This window comes from Mobula hypostoma, chromosome 23 (genome assembly GCF_963921235.1).
Source record: "Mobula hypostoma chromosome 23, sMobHyp1.1, whole genome shotgun sequence".
NCBI lineage: Eukaryota > Metazoa > Chordata > Chondrichthyes > Myliobatiformes > Myliobatidae > Mobula > Mobula hypostoma.
Window position 1 is genome coordinate 19,272,164 of NC_086119.1, and position 22,067 is coordinate 19,294,230.

Below are 22,067 nucleotides of genomic sequence, written 5' to 3' on the forward strand. Positions count from 1 at the left end.
GGCTGGTTGCAACATAGCCTGGTATGGAAACTTCAACGTACAGGAACACAAAGAATGATGGACTCAGCCAATTCTTTCTTGGATATAGCTTCCTCGACCATTGAGATCATCAACAAGAGGAAGCATCTCAGGTACGGAAGGTAACACCATCACTAATGACACCCCCCGTCTAGACATGTCCTCAATGGTGCCAACAAGCAGGAGGTGCAGGAACATGAAGACCCACACCTCAAGCTTCTTCCCCACTCCCACCAGATTCTAGAACTGACGTGAAAACCTTTATTCTACCTTGGACTCTATCTCGTTTCTCTCACCATCAATTTCCACCGATGTCGTCGTCTTTGCTTTTATTTATTTTTTCATGTGAAGTCATGGGTAACATGTTAATTTAAGTGCATATTAACTTATGTTTGTTATGCCTGTAACATATTTTGCAACATAAATTAGCATGGGACGCCACAGCAGCATAGAGGTCAGTGTCTGCTATTACAGCTCGGAGCGTCGGGGTTTGGAGCTCAATTCTGACACGGTCTGTAAGGAGCTGGTACATCCTCCCTGTGAATTCATGGACTTCCTTCGGGTGCTCCTGTTTTCTCCCACATTCCAAACACCTATGGGTTAATGGGTTAAGTGTCCTGTGATTAGGCTAATGGGTTGCTGGGCAATGCGGCTCGTTGGGCTGAAAGAGCCTGGTCCATGCTGTATCTCTAGATAAAATGAGATAAATAACATAAAGAATTGTCATATGTTGTACATATCTTATATGAAAAGCTGATATTCATGGCATTATACTCTGGGGATGCATGCTCAAGACAATCAACTTGAACTTGACTGCTAAAGACGTTCAGTTTCACCAGCACTTGGTCCGTTACCTACTATGCCTTGGAGATTGAGAAGCCCAACCAGATACTTGTTAGAAACCATTGCAAGTGGTTCTCTGGCTACAACTGGAAAGGTGAAAATGAAACCAGAAAAGCATATTCTACACTTCTTCATTAATTTCAGTTCAAGATAAAGATTCATAATTTACACAATTAGAAGACAACGCAATGTCTAGCTGCGTAAGAAGGGCCAGTGTCAAGTAGTCATCACTGACATTATAATGAAAACCACTGTGATACTGCAGTGATCAACAAGGAGATGTCAAACATTTATTTTGGTTTAGAATCATACCTCTGATTTCCTCATCAGCTGAAATGGCGAATCACTGAATAGTGTGTGGGTGTCATTTTCATCTCACCTCATGTTCTTGCATGCATGTTGGAAATAGTTATTTATAAAGATGGGCTGAAAATTGTGGCTGATTGATTTTTTTTTATCATCAATGCACTTCACTGAATCTCAAAACTGTTCAGTCGTTCAGCTCTGCATAGAGTTATGAATATGAGTGAAATCAAAATGTTTTGGCGTTGGATTATAATATGCAATCAGCAATTGCTTCATGAGGGAACTAAATGCCAACAGAAGTAAGGTAAGATTTCAACTTTGAATCATAAATTGCTTGTATAGATTTTAAAGGATATTAATGTTTATGTTTAAAGGATATTGATGTTTAAAGTGAATATGCCTAACAGTGAGTATTTATTCTTTACAAGCACAATAATGGGAAAGCAATCTTGTGGAATATTCAGTGATAGTGACTGTAGGTGCAAGCTTTAAAATTTTAATGAACATGAAATGGATTCTGACTAATTTGTGAATGATGCTGATAATGTGTTGCTGCAACACACTTATTGGCCAAAAGAGATAGAAGGAGTTGTACTCCTTTCACAACTTCACAAGTAGTAGTGTACTTTCTGAAGAGAAGATGCTGACATGAATGAAGGGTCTTCCAGTCTAGAGTTCCACTCAAATATTCTCTTAGAGAAGATTCTATGAAGCATTAGGCACCCTCACACTCTGTGAAGAAGAGAGAACCCCTCCACGCTGTTTCAAAGCCGTGAGAGACAAGCCTGGCCACCCACAAGGACCACCTCGTTGTCTGCTAGGAGAGGGGAACAAAATATGAAACCAGGAATATGAATTTCACCAGCAACTGACCACAGTGAAAAAGAGGACTGTGTCCTATTTTCCATCAAACGGCAGTGGTTAACCCTTTGTGTTCCAGCATTTTTTTTTGCTTCATCCATTCATGGAATGGAGATGTCTCCTGGTATTCATTCTCCACCCCAAACTACCCTGAACTGGGGGAGGCAGCTGAGTACCAACCACTCTGGTGGGCCTGAAGTCAGACCAGATAAGATGGCAACAAGAATATTTGTGAACCAAGAGGGGTTTGACGTGACATTCTGATATTTTCATGCCAGTAATTTTTTTAAATTCTGGTTTTATTTAACTACTTGCCCCTTGCCTCACCCCACCATGACGGGATCTGACCTCAAACCCCCAGATCAATTATCCTTGTCTCGGACTACTAACCCAGTAATTTAACCATTAAACAGTGTCGAAGAAAATCCAAGATTTCTTCATTTGCCCCCACTCAGATCAGTGGACTCTGAGAAGTTCAGTGAGGTTATCATCTTCCCTGTTAATACTGCACTCGTGATGGGTACAGTAAGTTCTGAGAACTGTCTGATGGGTCTAAAGGTGTCCAGTAGAAATGAGAGTGGAATAACACATGTGTATGGGAATAGGGAGAAGTTACCTTAATATCAGAAAATCATTTTGACTGTCAGGTGAACGTTGAACATGAATATTGCTTTTCCATTGTACCTGCTCCTTGTACTGATGTGATGAAATGTTCTATATGAATGGCATGCAAAGCAATGTGTTTCACTGTACCTTGGTATATATAATATTAATAATAATGAATATTAATAAATAATAATTATAATCATTCATTCAGGACTATTCAGGGTAGGTAGTACATGGTTGAGTAATGGGAAGAACTGTTCAAATCTCTAATAGGTATAATTTGTTTTTCTTTTATGTTTTAATGGAAGATTATTGAGACTTAAGAATAGCAACATGATAAAATAACATGACATTGCCAATGCTACCAACCTTGCAGAATGTGCAATAATCACTGTGCTAATTGAACCTGTGGGCAAAGACAGCATTTTTAAAACTGCTTTGATAAACTTCTCATTGAGGTTAGAAGAATGAACTAGACTGATTGAATTCTTGGATTAATACATGATTGGTTCTTAGTTTCTAGTTTAAAGTGAGTAGCAGGTGGAAGATACAAACTACTACTTCTCCGTGTTATTTTGAGATAGCCTCTGTCAAACTCAGCATCATTCACAAGCCCGTCTTGCGTGCCTTTAAGTAAATCTACTTCCTAGAAATGCTGTTGCTTACTGTAGATGTCAGAGATATCTACAATGAAACCCACACAACTTCATTAGCTTAGACACAAGAGATACTGCAGGAGGGTCCTAATGCAGGGTCTCAGTCCAAAGCACTGAATGTTGATTCCCATTCGTAGATGCTGCCTGACCTGCTGAGCTCCTACAGCGCATTGTGTGTATCTCATTAGAACTTGTAAGGGTCTTCAATCTGACCTGTGAATTCAATGTCATTTTCCACGGTTTCTGCTTAATCTGTGGTGCATTTCCAGTATTTTCTGTTTGTTAATCCCAAAGGCTTGGGCCTACTCAGCAAGATCCAAGGTCACCAGGGCTGGAATGATTAACAACAGAACACACGTGTTCCAGAATTCTTTTTATTAAAATTTACTCTATTCATAGTATGTACAGTAAATACATTCAGCCCGTGATCCTATAGTTTTCTGAAAATTCTATACTTAAAGATCTGTAGCAGTTAAGTTGAATGTGTCAAGCCCAGTTCACACCACCTTTACCAATGGACGTTCGTGCACCAAAAAGATACACAGTTGTGGTTACTTTAAATGGTTTATTTCAAGAAAAGTTAATCAGTGCTTTTGCCAAAGAATATTTCTGTTCTATGAATTCAGCTTCGAAATGTAAGAAATAAAATTTTAACTATCTTGATTAAACATAAGAATATTTTTGAATATTGCAAAGGATATTTAATAACAGAATAATTGATATTTACTTACTTTGCACAGTACTGTACCCTTTGTGTCTCCCAATTATCTATAATATTTGGTGAAATAGGAGGAAATAATCTGCTAGTTAGGTTAATAATCTATTTTTCAAGATAGCTAGTTGGAGGCCTGGTATGACAAAGCTGCTTATACCCAACTATAGAATAGAAGGGCTTGTATTGACAGCAGAGAGGTTGTCTATTCAATGCTAAACACATTTATGACAGCAATCAGTTTCCAAAAGATAGAAAACTTTTGGAAGCTGATTGCTGTCATAAATGTGTTTAGCATTGAACTACCACACCCTATGGAAAGGTGGTATATGAACTAGCAGGTCGTGCAGCATCTGTGGAGGTTTAAGTTGAGAGGGCTAAGAATTAAAAGGGATCTGAGGGGCACCTTCTTCATGCAGAGGTACATGGAACAAGTTGCCAGAGAAAATAGTTAAGGCAAGTACAATAATGACTTGTAAAAGGCCTTTGGGTAAGGCTCCTCCCCAATCATCTGTAATATTTGGTGGGATAGGAGGAGATAATCTACTAGTCAGGCTAATAATTTGCCCCCACTTATTTGAACTTCAAATTCAACTAAGAGTCTATTATGAGGGGTTTTAGAACATAGAACATTACGGCACAGTACAGTCCCTTCAGCCCACAATGTTGTCCTGGCATTTTAACCTACTCGAAGATCAATCTGACCCTTCCCTCCTACACAGCTCTCCATTTTTCTGTTGTCCAGGCGTCTATCTAAGAGTTTCTTCAGTGCTTGTAAAGTACCTGCCTCTGCTACTACCCCAACATGTTCTCCATGTAAATACCTTACTTCTGACACCCCCTATACTTTCTCCCAATCACCTTGAAGTTGCAGTATGCCCCGCGTTTTATCCGTAAGTTTTATGGTATTTGATTCCTTCTGGAAAGCCAACGTACTTAACGTCCATTGGATTTCCACTTGCTGCTTCAGTCACCTCTTCACAAAATGCAATCACTATCATCAGTCACGGCATACCCTTTGCAACTTCCTGTGCATTTTTTTCTTAGAACTGAACAGTTTCAAGTTTTTCAGTAAATTTATTTTCCATTGTTGACTCTGGTAATTTCCAGATCTGAAGTTTTACTGGTTTCTCTTTCTTTCCCTTTACATATGACAGCTAGATCAGAATCAGCCTGAAGCGAGGTTGTAAAGGCTCTTCACAAAATTAAGGGTTTCTTTTAATAGATGTGATAGATTGACCACATTAGGGGAGATTGACTGCTTGAATAGCTGCTGCCATATAAGACTCTGGTTTGGGTCACCAGATCGTGGCCAGTCCAGAACACTACCTGAGTGTCTTTCATTAGAGAGCGATGTGAGCTGATTCTCCTGGTATTGGTACTCAATCTGTTGGTCGTGAAGTGTCCTCCTTTAGATAGAACCAGAGAGTAGAATGGGTTGGAGCACAACGTCCCACAACACCCACAGGCCTCTCCTCAAGCAGCAGTGCTCCTTTGAAAAAGAAAAGTAGACAACCCAACCCAGGCTTCAATCAAAGACTACTGGAGTGATCAAGTAGCAAACAACAAATTGCTCAACACCTCAATGCTTAAGTAACATCTGGGGGTTTTGTCTCTCCTGCAGCAATGTTGAGGGAGCTCTCAATTAACTCCCAGAGAAAGATAGGCCTGACCCGAGGAGCCAAATGGCCTCTTCCTGTTCCCAAATGAAGTGCCACAATTGTGCCTAGGCTAACCTGGCCCCATTTCTTTCCTGAGCCTAGAGCAGAATTGTGACTCCAAACAAACACGGTGGAGTTGAGCAAGGAGCAGAGTGAGAGACAATCTCACCCAGCAGAACATTACTATTCTCCTGGATTCCTCTGGATAACACACACCTCTAATGAAACTGGACTTGACTCTGTCCCACTTTGGAAAGTCTACTGAAGGCAAATTGTGTGTGTAATCATAGTCATAGTCATAGTCATACTTTATTGATCAGGGGGGAAATTGGTTTTCGTTACAGTTGCTCCATAAATAATATAGTAATATAACCATAAATAGTTAAATAGTAATATGTAAATTATGCCAGTAAATGATGAAATAAGTCCAGGACCAGCCTATCGGCTCAGGGTGTCTGACCCTCCAAGGGAGGAGTTGTAAAGTTTGATGGCCACAGGCAGGAATGACTTCCTGTGACGCTGTGCTGCATCTCGGTGGAATGAGTCTCTGGCTGAATGTACTCCTGTGCCCACCCAGTACATTATGTAGTGGATGGGAGACATTATCCAAGATGGCATGCAACTTGGACGGCATCCTCTTTTCAGACACCACCGTCAGAGAGTCCAGTTCCATCCCCACAACATCACTGGCCTTACGAATGAGTTTGTTGATTCTGTTGGTGTCTGCCACCCTCAGCCTGCTGCCCCTGCACACAACAGCAAACACGATTGCACTGGCCACCACAGACTCATAGAACATCCTCAGCATCGTCCGGCAGATGTTAAAGGACCTCAGTCTCCTCAGGAAATAGAGACGGCTCTGACCCTTCTTGTGGACAGCCTCAGTGTTCTTTGACCAGTCCAGTTTATTGTCAATTTGTATCCTCAGGTATTTGTAATCCTCCACCATGTCCACACTGACCCCCTGGATGGAAACAGGGGTCACCGATACCTTAGCTCTCCTCAGGTCTACCACCAGCTCCTTAGTCTTTTTCACATTAAGCTGCAGATAATTCTGCTCACACCATGTGACACAGTTTCCTACCGTAGCCCTGTACTCAGCCTCATCTCCCTTGCTGACGCATCCAACTATGGCAGAGTCATCAGAAAACTTCTGAAGATGACAAGACTCTGTGCAGTAGTTGAAGTCCGAGGTGTAAATGGCGAAGAGAACGGGAAATACAGAAGATTCGAGATTCCATATTGTTCTATTGTCGTTCTTCGGTACATGGTCAACGAGATAAATGAGTGTAGGCAGAGATCAAAATGTTTGTTGCTCAGGATCCAATGCAAGATTTAAAAAAATAAGCACCAAGCACACAATAAAGAAACAAAAAAAACATTAAATATAAATCTAAAAGCAATCCCATCAAACACAAGGTATATGTAGCTGTTATATACATGGGCTGATTGTATATAGATGAAGTGACGTTGGGTGATGCGTATGTAGTGGTGGTGGTGGGGTGGGTGAGGTTTTCACTGGCCTGACAACTTGGGGGAAAGATACGTTTTTGAGTCTAGTGGTGCTGACGTGGACGCTTCCCTGATGGGAGTGGGACCAACCGTCCATAAGCAGGATGTTTGGGATCCTTCATGATGTTTCCGGACTTTTTCCAGCAACTTTCTGCGTATACAGAAAGTCCTCGGGGTGTAGGATGGTGCCGGAGAATGTGCAATTTTAACTACCTGTTGTAGAACCCTCCTAACTGCCTCAGTGCTGTTCCACCACACACTGACGCAACTCGTTAGGGTGCTCTCCACACCTGTAGGATGCCGCGAGTATCGGCCTGCGCGGTCCAGCTCCCGTCAGCCTCCTCAGAACGCTGAGGCGTCGGTGAGCTTTCTCGGCGGTGGAGGGTGCGTTCTGGGACCGTGAGCGCTTGTGCGAGGTGCGCCCTCCCGGGGGTTTGAACCCACTGCCGTGCCGCCGAGCTGTCGAGCAAGGTGAGTGGTGCACCAAGTCCCTGTTGGCTGGAGGGAAGTGTTTCACCACAAAGACCACCAGTTCACAACTCAAAGTCGCGTTATCTGCTGAACGTTCACATCTAAAACAGTTTCCCAGGTTGCCGGGTCTATAACTGCCTTTGCAACATCAGTGGATTTAGAAGCAAGTGTTACATTTGATCTCCTGATCTACGAGGGGTGATTGGTACGTTCGTGACCTAAGGTAGACGGAGTCAATTTTAGAAAACCTAGCACATTTAGTTTTCAACATAGTCCCCTCCTACATTTACACACTTAGTCCAATGGTCGTGGAGCATACGGATCTTGGACCTCCAGAAAGAGTCCACAGATGGGTGATTAATAAGTTCATTGCCTAAGGTAGAAGAAGATGAATTATACAGCTCTCGTTACATGCACGTGCAGGTCAACCCTTTGAGTGATAATGCAGAAAGTTTGAAGTTAATAACTCATCTCCTTCTACCTTAGGCCACAAACTTATCAATCACCCCTGATGAGTTATTAACTTCAAGCTTTCTGCATAATCACAAAGGGTTGACCTGCATGTGCATGTAATGAAAGTTGTATAACTCATCGCCTTCTACCTCAGGCCAAGAAATTATCAATCACCCCTGCTGTGGACTCTTTCTGGAGGTCCAAGATCCGTATGCTCCACGACCGCTGGACTAAGTGTGTAAATGTAGGAGGGGACTATGTTGAAAACTAAATGCGCCAGGTTTTCTAAAATTGACTCCTTCTGCCTTAGGCCACGAACTGATCAATCACCCCTCGTAAGTTGTTGCTTGGAAACGTAGAAAACTACAGCACATTACAGGCCCTTCGGCCCACAATGTTGTACCGACCATGTAACCTACTCTAGAAACTGCCTAGAATTTCCCTACCGCACAGTCCTCTATTTTTCTAAGCCCTGTGCACCTATCTTAGAGTCTCCTAAAAGACTCTATTGTATCCACCACTACCGCCTTCACTGGCGTGCATTCCACACACCCACCGCTGACCGATGAGGAGTCTCAGTATGAAACATTGACTATCTATTCCTATCCACAGATGCTTCTCAACTTTTGGATTCTTTTGAAAGAAATAATCAGGGCAATGTTCAGAATATTATGAGTATTAGTTTATCTCCAGGCACAGCAGTAGTTGCTGTGGTTTCATTCACCAACGGTGCTGTAGAATAGTGCTTCCCTGTTGATGAAAATGTGTTGCCAATGCTGGTTATGTTAAGCACAATCGAACTTAGGGAATCGGAGGATGAGAGGGAGCTCCATATTTAGCTTGCCTACCTGCACTCAGAGTCACAGAGTTCCACCGCTCCAGAAATGGGCCCTTTATCCAATGGCATCTACTTCAGCATTCTTGCCCATCGACACTAATCCCCTAGGCTGTACTGGGATGGTATTCTAACGTAATCAGCTGAAGAGCTCAGACTTCTCACATAGACTGGGGACAGCTCAGTTAATAAAGGAGAGGCATTTCTTAATAACATTATTTCAGAAAGAAGCAGGCTGCTTTTGTACTTATCTAACACCGTTAGCACCAGAAAAAAGCACGTCAATAGTATCAAAATGTTGTACCAAGGTTATGCTTCAGTCATCAACTGTATATTGCTCTCTCTAGATGCTGTTTGACCTGTTGTTACTTTAGCATTTTATATGTGTTGCTCCATATTTCTAGCATCTAAGGTCTCTCTTGTGTCTCTGTGATAACATGGGGGGAGGAAAGACCGAGACAGAGCATTTTAAAGGAGGAAAAAGGGAGAGGGAGGCAGGGTAGTTTGTGGAGGGAGAATTTCAAAGCTCATAGCCTTGGCTACTTAAGGCATGGCCAACAGTGGTGAAAAGATTAAGACAGAGTGTCATTAAAAGGCCAGCACAGAGAAGATTTTCGTGGTCAATAAAGGTGTTGCCATGGAGGGATTTGAATTTGAGGACAAAAATTTAAGGTGACACTTTGCTCAGCTGGGAGATCAGCAGCAAACAATAGGGAGACGTGCCTTGTGGGAGGAGGATTTTCAACGATTTCAGGTTTACACTGGGCTAACCCGTGGGCCGCCTTGGAAATGTCAACACGAGGAGAAGCAAAGATGTCTGCAAGCGAGCAGGAGTGGCAGGAGTTGAGTGGGATCACCTTAATAATGGTCTGGATACAATTCTGGGTCAAACAGCTCACAGAGGTTACAAACAGGGCATTTCTGCCTCAGACTGTTGCTAGAAAAAGATCAGTGGATCTGGATCCGGTGCCTGAGGTTAAAGGCTCAAAAGTTCAAAGTTCAAAAGTAAATTTATTATCAAAGTAGCATATACTACCCTGAGATTCATTTTCTTGTGGACATTTATAGTAAATACAAAGAAACACGATACAATCAATGAAATCTTCACAAACAACAAACAACTAATGTGCAAAAGACAACAAAGAGTACAAATATAAAAAAGAAAAAGAGCGCTGTGATAATAAATAGCTATTGAAAACATGAGTTGTATACTCCTTGAAAGTGAGTCCATAGGTTGTGGAATCAGGTCAGTGTTGGTGTGAGTGAAGTTATCCCCTCTGGTTCAGGAGCCTGATGGTTGAGGGGTAATAACTATTCCTGAAATTACACACACAGCCAACATGCCCTCTAATTGTTTTACAGCAGTGCAGACCAACCATTGCTTTGTGCAGGAAATGTTTACACAGCTTGAAATCTGCACGGCGCTAAGTGTTTTTCTTTGCAGTCTACACATCAAACACAAACCACAACTCACAACACAAGTAAACAATGTCAAGTAGTCAAAACAACAAACAGGCACAATGGAGAAAATAAAACGTTTTGACTAGATGGTGTCAGCATTCAAAAGACCTGCAGTTTATTAACAATGAGCTACTGACTTCCATTCTGTGTTTATTGTTACAATTCCTAACAGTACTGTAACATGAAATACTGACAATGCAAATATGTCGAAGCTCTAAGACATTTCAAAGTAGAGAGTGTGGTATATTTATTACTTAGAAAATTTATGGATTATATTCATTAACATAATTATTTGCAGGACATTTCACAATTATATTAACATCGATTTTAAAATTTTATAACCATAATTTCAAAATTATATAAACATAATGTAAAAGAAAATTTCATCTGCATGACAACAAAGGCTATGTGCTTGAGCACAGCTTGAAAGAAACAGTACACACAGCTCTGTTCTGATTTTCCCGATATTTAGTTGGAAGAAGTTCCTACACTTCCAACATTTTAGTTGATTGTTCCCAGCCTTCCAGGGGTTGAGACAGAAAAATTTGCTGAACCTGAACATTTCTACCCAGGTATTTAGAATGAGGTAAGATGGCAACTGGAACATAAGCCCTGTAGAGCCCCATAATGCAACTCACGTTTTCACTAAGAATGCCTGGAATACACTCAGTGGCCACTCTGTTAAGTCCTTGCTGTATCTAATAAAGTGGCCACTGAGTGTATGTTTATGATCTCATGCTGCTGTAGCCCCTCCATTTCAAGGTTCAATGTGTTGTGCATTCAGAGATGCTCTCTACACACCACTGTTAGTTGAGTTATTGTTGCCTTCCTGTCAGCTTGAACCAGTCTGGCCATTCTCCTCTGACTTCTCTTAATAACAAGGCATTGTTTCCCAAAAATCTGCTGCTGACTGGATGATTTTTGATGTTCACATCATTCTTGGTAAACTCTAGAGACTGTTGTGCATGAGATACTCAAACCACCCCATCTGGCACCAACAATCAATCCACAGTCAAAGTCACTTAGATCACATTTTTTCCCCATTCTGATGTTTAGTCTGAACAACAACTGAACCTCTTGACCATGTCTGCATGCTTTTATGCATTGAGTTGCTGTCACATGATTGGCTGATTAGATATTTGTATTAATGAGCAGGTGTACAGGCGTACCTAATACACTGATTGTCTGTTTATAATGTGTGTCTGTAAATGTGGTCAGAGTTAAATTCCTGCATACTTTGCTGAAACAGTAGACATGCTAGTCATTTTCTTAAGCCCTCTGCATTTGTGAATTACACTCTAGGATTGAAAAACTCTTGTTCCATTATCTAGGATGAGTAGATGGGAGAAACTAGACAGATACAGAACGGCTGGTTTAACTTAGTATTTGTGGAACACAACTTTTCACTGGGCCCTGTGTTACACAGCAACACACACAAGATACCGGAGGCAAACATGAGGAATTCTGCAGATGCTGGAAATTCAAGCAACACACGTAGAAGTTGCTGGTGAACGCAGCAGGCCAGGCAGCATCTCTAGGAAGAGGTACAGTCGACGTTTCGGGCCGAGACCCTTTGTCAGAACTAACTGAAGGAAGAGTGAGTGAGAGATTTGAAAGTGGGAGGGGGAGGGGGAGATCCAAAATGATAGGAGAAGACAGGAGGGGGAGGGATGGAGCCAAGAGCTGGACAGGTGATTGGCAAAAGGGATATAAGAGGATCATGGGACAGGAGGAACTCTCTTTTTCCCCTCCACCATCAGATTTCTGAACAGTCCCTGAACCTATGAGCACTACCTCACAATTCTGATCTTTTTTTTGCACTGTTTTTATATTTGTTTTTATTGTAACTTACAGTATTTTTATGTATTGCTCTGCACAGCTGCCGCAAAATGAAAAAATTCACAAATGCCAGTGAAAATAAATCTGATTCTGAGGTTGGGCAGCATCTGTGGAGGGAAACGAACAGTCGACATTCGAGGTTGAGACAAACAGTGACCGTTTCATTCCCCCGCCCTCTCCACAGACGCTGACTGACCCGCTGGGTTCCTCCAGCATTTTGTTTCCCGTGTCTGCCGAATCCCTTGCGTCCATTTTCGCAGGCCTGGGCAAACAGTAGCTAATGAGAAAGCTCCTGTTTCACAAGTCTAGTGTCACATCTTGAGGAAGTCACTAGCACAGTGTCTGTGTCACACCTGTGAATATTCGTAAGAGATTTTATAAATCTGCACAACGATACTATTGTAGCTATATGTGTTGTGTGTGACTCTGTGGACTATGTTGTTCACCTTGACCCCAGCGAAAAGATGTTTCATTGAGCTATATACATGTACATGGCTGAATGAAAATAAAGTTGAAGTTAAATTTGAACTTGGAGTGCTTAACACATAGCCAGGCAACCTTACACCTAAAAACTACCTTCCCCTCACTCTGCCCGAAAGCTAAGTTGTTAGGGACAATGTACAGTGTAGTAGCTAGTGGTGCTGAGAGGTATTGCTAAAATTTGCAAACAAGAAAGCCTTTGAAAGGCCATCAGTACATCATACTTGTTTTACCTCAGTCCCTGGTGAATTTCTCTACATGTCTGCTGCCATAGGCAAGAAAACAATCAGCTTGGTTCTAAAGCGGAGTTAATTTCTGGAGTTAATGCCTACAACGCAGCCACAACCACCTCCTATGACGTAAGTAAATTTGTTTCGAAGAATAGCAGCCGAATATACTTGCTTGCTGACGAAGAGGGAATTTCCTGATGAAAGATTATTAACGTGGAGTTAAAACAATGCTGCTTGATCTCTGGAGTATATCCAACAACCTTCTGAGTTTATTTCCGTTTGTTTTTTTACCATTTGTCTGTTAGTCTATGAAAGCAAAGAAATGGTTGAGGTTTCAAGTAGACACGGCACTGTTTCAAAATGCGACCATCCCTTTACATCCACAGATACTGCCTGACCTGCTGATTTCCACCAGCAGTTCGGCTTTTGACTCAACAGTCTGGCTGCATACCTAAGCCCTGAAGGATATCTCCTCCTCCACTTCTTTATTCTTTTCCAGAGGTGATGCCTGACCTGCTGAGTTCCTCCAGCACCTTGTGTGTGTTGTTTTGGATATCCAGCAACTGCTGGATCTCTTGTGTTTATTATCACCTCAGTAGTTCTCTCCCAGCATAGTGAACAACTACGCCTCAACCTGAGTTTGCCATTGGTTTGTCACCATTAGACCACAAGATATAGGAACCAAACTCAGCAATTTAGCCCATCAATTTGGCTCATTGGGCAAAGAACATTTCAGCTCTCAAAATATGGAATAGACAAACATTCCTTCATACAACATTCTAATAATGAATGAAAAAAGATCTTTCAAATCAGCTACTTGTTGAGGTATGACGGACGTGTGACTTAGGATACTAGGGGGTTTTCTCAGATGTTTGATCAGTGAGCACATTATGTACCCAGTCTCTATTCTGTTGCATCAACATCCCCTAAGGATAAGAAAAGACAATCAGAATCACTATCAGGTTTATTATCACTGGCATGTGTCATGAAATTTTAGCATCAGCAGTTCAATGTAGTACATAATATAGGAGAAGAAGAAAAAAAAATAATAATAAATAAATTAGTAAATCAATTACGGTATACGTATATTGAATAGATTAAAAATCGCGCAAAAAGCAGAAATAATATATATTTTAAAAGTGAGGTAGTGTTCACGGGTTCAATGTCCATTTAGGAATCGGATGGCAGAGGGGAAGAAGCTGTTCCTGAATCGCTGAGTGTGTGCCTTCAGGCTTCTGTACCTCCTACCTGATGGTAACAGTGAGAAAAGAGCATGCCCTGGGTGCTGGAGGTCCTTAGTAATGGACGCTGCCTTTCCGAGACACAACTCCTTGAAGATGTCCTGGGTACTTTGTAGGCTACTACCCAAGATGGAGTTGATTAAATTTATAACCCTCTTCAGCTTCTTTCGGCCCTGTGCTCCCGCCCCCCCATAACAGACAGTGATGCAGCCTGTCAGAATGCTCTCCACAGTACATCTATAGAAGTTTTTGCGTGTATTTGTTGACATGCCAAACCCCTTCAAACTCCTAATGAGGTATAGACACTGTCTTGCCTTCTTTATAACTGGCCCTTCAAGCCTATTCTATCCTCCAATCCAACCCAGCCCATCCTGCACCTGAATCTTCTCCTCCGCTTTATGCCAAACCAAACAAAAAAAAAACTCAATCTCAATAAATGCACTTGTCCCCAAATCTGCAGCTTCTTGAGAGAGGAAGATGATAATTCTTCATGAGAAATACAGTACTTTCTGGTTCCGCTATAGTTTCCATTTGCAAACTCTCTTCCTCCTGCAATAAACTCCTTCCAGTGTAAACTTAAGGGACGGTTGATTTATTCTGCATGTGGCCCTTATCATTTTATCCTTAACTTGGACCTTCTTGGACAGATTGTTTCCAAGCACATATCTGTAAGCGGCCCATTGTCAAGTTAATTGTTCATGGTTCATTGTCTTCTCATTACTGTCATCAGGGAGGAGGTGCAGGGGTCTGAAGACACACACACAGCGTTTTAGGAACAACTTCTTCCTCTCTGCCATTGCTGCTTGACCTGCTGAGTTCAAGTTCAAAGTTCAAAAGTGCATGTAAATTTACGATCAAAGTCCGTATATGCCACCAAGAACTACCCTGAGATTAATTTTCTTGTGGGTGTTCACAGTAGATACAGAGAAACACTACAATTCAATGAAAAACTACACACCAACTAACTAATCTGCTTAAGAAGCCAAACAGTACAATTACAAAAGGAAACAGATAATAGTAAGTAATAAATCATATTGAGAACATGAATTGTACGAGTCCTTGAAAGTGAGTTCATGGGTTCAGTGTTGAGGTGAGTGAAGTTATCCACACTGGATCAGGAGCCTCATGGTTGAAGGGAAATGATTGTTCCTGAACCTGGTGGTGTGGGTCCTAATTCTCCTGTACATCCTTCCCGATGGCAGCAGCGAGAAAAGAGCATGGCCTACATGGTGGGGATCCTTAATACTCGAGATTGCTTTCTTGTGGCACTTCGTTCAATGGTGGGGAGGGCTTTTCCTATGATGGGGATGGATTAGACCCTATTCACTACATTTTGTAGACTTGTCCATTCTTGGGCATTGGCATTTCCATTGGCCTTGATACAACCAGTCAGGATACTGTCCACTGCGCATGTGTACAGGTTTGTCAGATTCTAGATGATATGGCGAATCTGCACAACATTCTAAGAAAGTAGAGGCACTTCTTTGTATTGGAGATTTCCCCGCAGTTTGCTTCATTTTTGCTCCAGATTCCAGCACCTGCAGTTTTCATGAGTCTGGAATCTTGAGTCAGTCCGGGACTCCTTATACTCACCAGAGCAGGGCAAAGAAAAGCTGAAAGAAAAATTGGACAGAAGTTGAAAACCTGAAGTTACAGAAGTGTCCACCAGATGGCGCCCTCCACCACGGTGATAAACGGCAGCGTGAGCAAACCAAGCAATTGCAAACACTGGAATTCTGAAATAAAATCAGAAGATACTGGAAGGACTCAGAGTCTTGGAGAAAATACAATCCTGCTCTTCCTCTCTCTGCAGATACTGCCTGACCTACCATGTGTTTCCAGCATTTTTCTGGTCTTATTCTTGATTACCAAAAGACTTCTTATTCTTAATATTCTATTTATTTTTATTTTGAGAATCCGCACGGTTATGCCCATGTGACCAAATAATTTACTGACCTGTATGTCCTTATAACGTTGGAGAAAACCAGAGCACCCAAAAGAAACCCACAGGGTTGTAGGGAGAATGAATCCTTACAGAGAGTGGCAGACTTGAACTCGGGTTGCTGGCGCAGTGACGGCTACACGAGTGTGCCTCCCCATTTGTTCTCCTGCAGTGACTAGTGGGGTACCGCAAGGCTCAGTGCTGGGACCCCAGTTGTTTACAATATATATTAATGACTTGGATGAGGGAATTAAATGCAGCATCTCCAAGTTTGCGGATGACACGAAGCTGGGTGGCAGTGTTAGCAGTGAGGAGGATGCTAAGAGGATGCAGGGTGACTTGGATAGGTTGGGTGAGTGGGCAAACATGGCAGATGCAATTTAATGTGGATAAATGTGAAGTTATCCACTTTGGTGGCAAAAATAGGAAAACAGATTATTATCTGAATGGTGGCCGATTAGGAAAAGGGGAGGTGCAACGGGACCTGGGTGTCATTATACACCAGTCATTGAAAGTGGGCATGCAGGTACAGCAGGCGGTGAAAAAGGCGAACGGTATGCTGGCATTTATAGCGAGAGGATTCGAGTACAGGAGCAGGGAGGTACTACTGCAGTTGTACAAGGCCTTGGTGAGACCACACCTGGAATATTGCGTGCAGTTTTGGTCCCCTAATCTGAGGAAAGACATCTTTGCCATAGAGGGAGTACAAAGAAGGTTCACCAGATTGATTCCTGGGATGGCAGGTCTTTCATATGAAGAAAGACTGGATGAACTGGGCTTGTACTCGTTGGAATTTAGAAGATTGAGGGGGGATCTGATTGAAACGTATAAGATCCTAAAGGGATTGGACAGGCTAGATGCAGGAAGATTGTTCCCGATGTTGGGGAGGTCCAGAACGAGGGGTCACAGTTTGAGGATAGAGGGGAAGCCTTTTAGGACCGAGATTAGGAAAAACTTCTTCACACAGAGGGTGGTGAATCTGTGGAATTCTCTGCCACAGCAAACTGTTGAGGCCAGTTCATTAAACATTGCTATGTTTAAGAGGGAGTTAGATATGGCCCTTGTGGCTACAGGGGTCAGGGGGTATGGAGGGAAGGCTGGGTTCTGAGTTGGATGATCAGCCATGATCATAATAAATGGCGGTGCAGGCTCGAAGGGCCGAATGGCCTACTCCTGCACCTATTTTCTATGTTTCTATGTTTCTATGCCTCTTCTTCAGCGGTCCCTTGGAATCAAGGATGACTTGCTTCAGTCTGGTCCTGTGTGTTTTCAGGCATGTGATGAGGCCTATCTGGGAATCTACAGGACGGCCAGTAGGGGGCAGGATTTTAACAAGAGAAGATCTGCAGGTGCTGGAAATCCAAAGCAACACACACACACACACACACACACACACACACACACACACACAGACAAAATGCTGGAGGAACTCAGCAGGCCAGGCAGCAACTATGAAAAAGAGTAAACAGTCGACACTTCAGGCCGAGACCCTTCAACAGGACTGGAAAAACGGATGAAAAGTCAGAGTAAGAAGGTGGGGAGGGGGAGGAAGTAGTATAAGATGATAGGTGATGGGTAAAACTGAGAGGGAGGAGGAGTGAAATAAAGAGCTGGGAAGTTGATTGATGAAAGAACTACAGGGTTGGAGGGGGAATTTGATAGGGGAGGATAAAAGGCCATGGAAGAAAGGGAAGAGGGAGGAGATGGGCAGGTAAGGAGATAGAAGAGAGAGGGAAACAGGAATGAGGAAATGGTGAAGAGTGGGGCAATTACTGGAAGATTGAGAAATCTATGTTCATGCTGTCAGGTTGGAGGCTACCCAGACGGAATGTAAGGTGTTGCCCCTCCAACCTGAGTGTGGCCTCATCGCAGCAGAAGAGGAGGCCATGGACTGACATGTTGGAATGGGAATGGGAAATAGACTTGAAATGAGGGGCCGCCAGGAGATCCCGTTTTTTTCTGGCGGATGGAAATGATCCGAAACGATCTCAGCTCAGCGAAACGATCTCTCAATCTACGGCAGGTCCCACCGATATACAGGAAGCCACACCAGACCACCAGACGCAGTAGATGACCCCAACATACTGAGAAGTGAAGTGCTACCTCACCTGGAAGGACTGTTTGGGGCCCTGAATGGTAGTGAGGGAGGAGGCGTAGGGGCAGGTGTAGGACTTGTGTTTTAGGAGCTTTGGTATTGCACTGTAAGGCCTGCTACTGAAGGCCTGATCTTCATTGAATGTGTTTAATGGGCTCAGCCTCTGACCACACTCAGCAGCACTTTGACTGCCGAGCTTTGGGAGACCCTGGTTCTAGAGAGCTGTTGCCATAAGTTGCACAGTTTCCCATTAACTCTGAGGATTCACTCCACTTCTGCAGAAAGTTTGTCAGACATTGCAACATCGTGCGAGAGAGTTTGAGAGAAGTGTCTGGGTAGCCTCGACTGACCTCAGTCTGCACTGACGTGGGCTCTTTTGTAGACCTGAGCTAATACCAACCAATACCCTGTCAGGGTGAATCAGTGAGGGCCTCTTTGATTTCCGGAGAGGATGATACAGAAAGACTGTCGGAGAGATTGGATGGAATGGAAAAACCCTGAGTAGCAGTTCTGAAAGTGTCCATTAGGTGGAGCTCTCCACCACAAGAGACAAATGCCAGCTCTGTCTCCTAGTTACCAATGCGAGAAGGCCAGAGTGTCTGGAAATATATTTTAAGAGTCACAGTATAATATGCAACATGATGAACAGTGATTAGATTAAACAGTGAATGAGAAGTAAAAGTGAATAAGTTTACGACATGAATAAAACTATAGGATATCTAAACACAAGGAATTCTGCAGATGCTGGAAATTCAAGCAACACACATCAAAGTTGCTGGTGAACGCAGCAGGCCAGGCAGCATCTGTAGGAAGAGGTACAGTCGATGTTTCGGGCCGAGACCCTTCGTCAGGACTAACTGAAAGAAGAGCTAGTAAGAGATTTGAAAGTGGGAGGGGGAGGGGAAGATCCAAAATGATAGGAGAAGACAGGAGGGGGAGGGATGGAGCCAAGAGCTGGACAGTTGATTGGCAAAAGGGATATGAGAGGATCATGGGACAGGAGGCCCAGGGAGAAAGAAAAGGGGGAGGGGGAAAAGCCCAGAGGATGGGCAAGGGGTATAGTCAGAGGGACAGAGGGAGAAAAAGGAGAGAGAGAGAAAGAATGTGTGTATATAAATAACGGATGGGGTACGAGGGGGAGGTGGGGCATTAGCGGAAGTTAGAGAAGTCAATGTTCATGCCATCAGGTTGGAGGCTACCCAGACGGAATATAAGGTGGTGTTCCTCCAACCTGAGTGTGGCTTCATCTTTACAGTAGAGGAGACCGTGGATAGACATGTCAGAATGGGAATGGGATGTGGAATTAAAATGTGTGGCCTCCTGTACCTTCTCCCTGGTGGCAGCAATCAGAAGAGGGCATGTCCTGGGTGGTGAGGGTCCTTAATAATGGATGCCACCTTCCTGTGGCACTGCCCGTTGAAGATGTCCTTGATGGCGGGGAGGGTCGTACCCACGACGGAGCTGGATGAACCTACAACACCCTGCAGCCTCCGCACCCGGCAGTGACGCAAACAGTCAGAATACTCTCCATAGTACATCTGTAGAAACTTGTTGGAGGCTTTGGTGACATCACAAAGCACCTCAAAATCCTAATGGAAGCGTAGCTTCATAACTTCATCTGTATTACACCCGGGATAGATCCACTAAGATGAGGACTCCCAGGAACTTGATGCAAAAACTGAGTGAGAAGCCCACGTCAAAGATCTTAACAGTGCTCCCCAAACCCTACCTCTGCTGGCTAAAGCCCTTTCCTCATTGGAGTGGGTCACTGTCCGAGGTTTAGTGAAAAACTTGCTTTGCACACTGATCAGGTCGCTACAGAGCGCACTGAGATGGACCAGGGTAAGACAATAACAATGCAGAGTAAAGGGTAGCGGCTGCAGGGATCGAGCAGTACAGGTAAACAATAAGGTGCAAGGTCACAACGAGGTGGACTGTGAGGTCAAAAGTCCTATTTATTGTGCTCGGGAACTGTCCAACAGTCTTGTATTGGCGGATAGAAGCTGTCCTTGAACCTGGTGGTGGGTGAGAGGGCAGAGGGATTTATGCCAGGACCATGGTCTAATTAACATGACACATTCTCAGAATGTGGAGGAACTCTCCAGTTAAATAACATCTTCTCCGAGTTTATACAATTCATACTCAATGCATGCATCAGGGTCATATTATCAGAGACAGGAAAATATTTCCATTTTTACACCCACCTGAATCCAGTTTTTGGATTTTCCATAAATTCCAGCACAGAGAGCTTGGTGATTATTTGAGAAAATCCCTGCACACCCCACAACCCATTTTGAGCTTTTCCCACAGCTCACTCCTGAGGCACTGGGTAGGATAGTGCAAACTCCCTGAGTGTGATTATCGCAACATAACTGTTTTCTGCCTTCCCTGAAATTCTCCCGGGCCGTTCTCTCCTAACCCACCTGTGGCACCAATTTCAGACCTGAGCAGATCTGAATGAGGATTTGGCTCCCAGCGTGCATCGTAATTATTCCAAATTGGCCACAGTCAATTTAACAGAGGTCTTACTTTGCTCTGCTCTGTGGTTTTGAATACCTTGGAACACGTGGCTCACAGATTGTTACTGTGAACCTTGGGCTCCCGCTGTTTGCTGTTAGCTGTTAGCTCAGCCAGGCTCTTGGCAGAGAGCTGAAAGTGTTCAGCTCCTTTCCGCCCCACTCAAACAGAAGGGAGCAGAAAGCTGAACTGCAGGGGAGGCGAGCGACAGCGGGAGAGTTTGAGAAAGTGGTTGCAGAAGTCAAAATTGGATTAGCCATGAATTGTGGAGCGGGCTCGTTGGCCTATTCCCTTCCAGGTCTCCCATGTTCTTAAACCTGCGTTAGCTCTACATCTCTCCAAGGTTTCTGTCCTCCCCAAGTTCCAATCCCCTGCATATCCTTCATTTCCAAGTTGCTACAACTGGCCACAGTGCCACCAATATGCTGGGCCCTGGGATACCATCCCTAGACCTTTTCCTATCTCCCTGCACTGCACTTTCTCTCTGACTACAACACTACGTTCTGCATTCCAGCTTGTTTCTCTTCGATTCAGCTCAATGTACGTTCTTGTGTGTGCAATGTTCGGGCTAGATGAATAGCGAGTGGCGGTTTTTCACTGTATCTCGGTACTTGTGACAATAATAAAGCCATTTCCCCTTCTCTAATACTCTCTCCTTGGTGATTCACCTTGAAATGTGTCCGTTCCCAAATCCAGACCCATAACTCCTCCTGCAGGAAGAAGACAAAGGCCCATCATTTCCTCAATTACCCTGCTTCCATTCTTGAAGAAGAGAATGTCATCGGCTACTCCAGGACCCGTTGCTGGTGGGGATGGAAAGATCTTCATCAAGGCCCCAGCAATCTCTTCTGTTGCCTCTTTCAATAACCTGGGATACACGCAACAGGCCATTGGGATTTTCCCACCTTGATGAACTTCAAGAGATCCTGCACCACCATTTTCTTGATCTCAAAGTACTCCAGCATATTAGCAGGCCCCACACTGTCCTCAATGTGCTGTATGTTGAATACCGATGCAAAGTTTTCATTGAGTAGCTTGCCGACACCCTCTGACTCCTTTCTCCTTGAGTGTTCTTACCCCCTCCTAGTTTTTAACACAAGCATAAAATACCTTGGGATTCTCTTTAGTCCTACTTGCCAGGGCCATTTCGTGCACAAAATGCTGGAGGAACTGAGCGGGTCGGGACGCATCTATGGAGAGGAATAGGTAGTCAAAGTTTCAAGCTGCGACCCTTCACTAGGACAGCTTTCACATATCATACGTGGACTTTTCCTAATGACGGGCCGCAGCTTGAAACGTTGACTATTTACTCCTCCCGGTAGATGTGT

At 43.5% G+C, this 22,067-nt stretch overlaps 1 long non-coding RNA gene across 1 annotated transcript in view; it reads left to right on the plus strand.

Annotated features, from left to right (window-relative positions):
* The first annotated feature begins 1,294 nt into the window (after positions 1-1,294).
* LOC134336742 (uncharacterized) overlaps positions 1,295-22,067 on the plus strand; it is a 66,173-nt gene continuing 45,400 nt past the window's right edge. The window contains exon 1 of the long non-coding RNA XR_010015875.1: positions 1,295-1,471. This is a non-coding gene — a long non-coding RNA (uncharacterized LOC134336742). The remainder of the gene's footprint in view (positions 1,472-22,067) is intronic.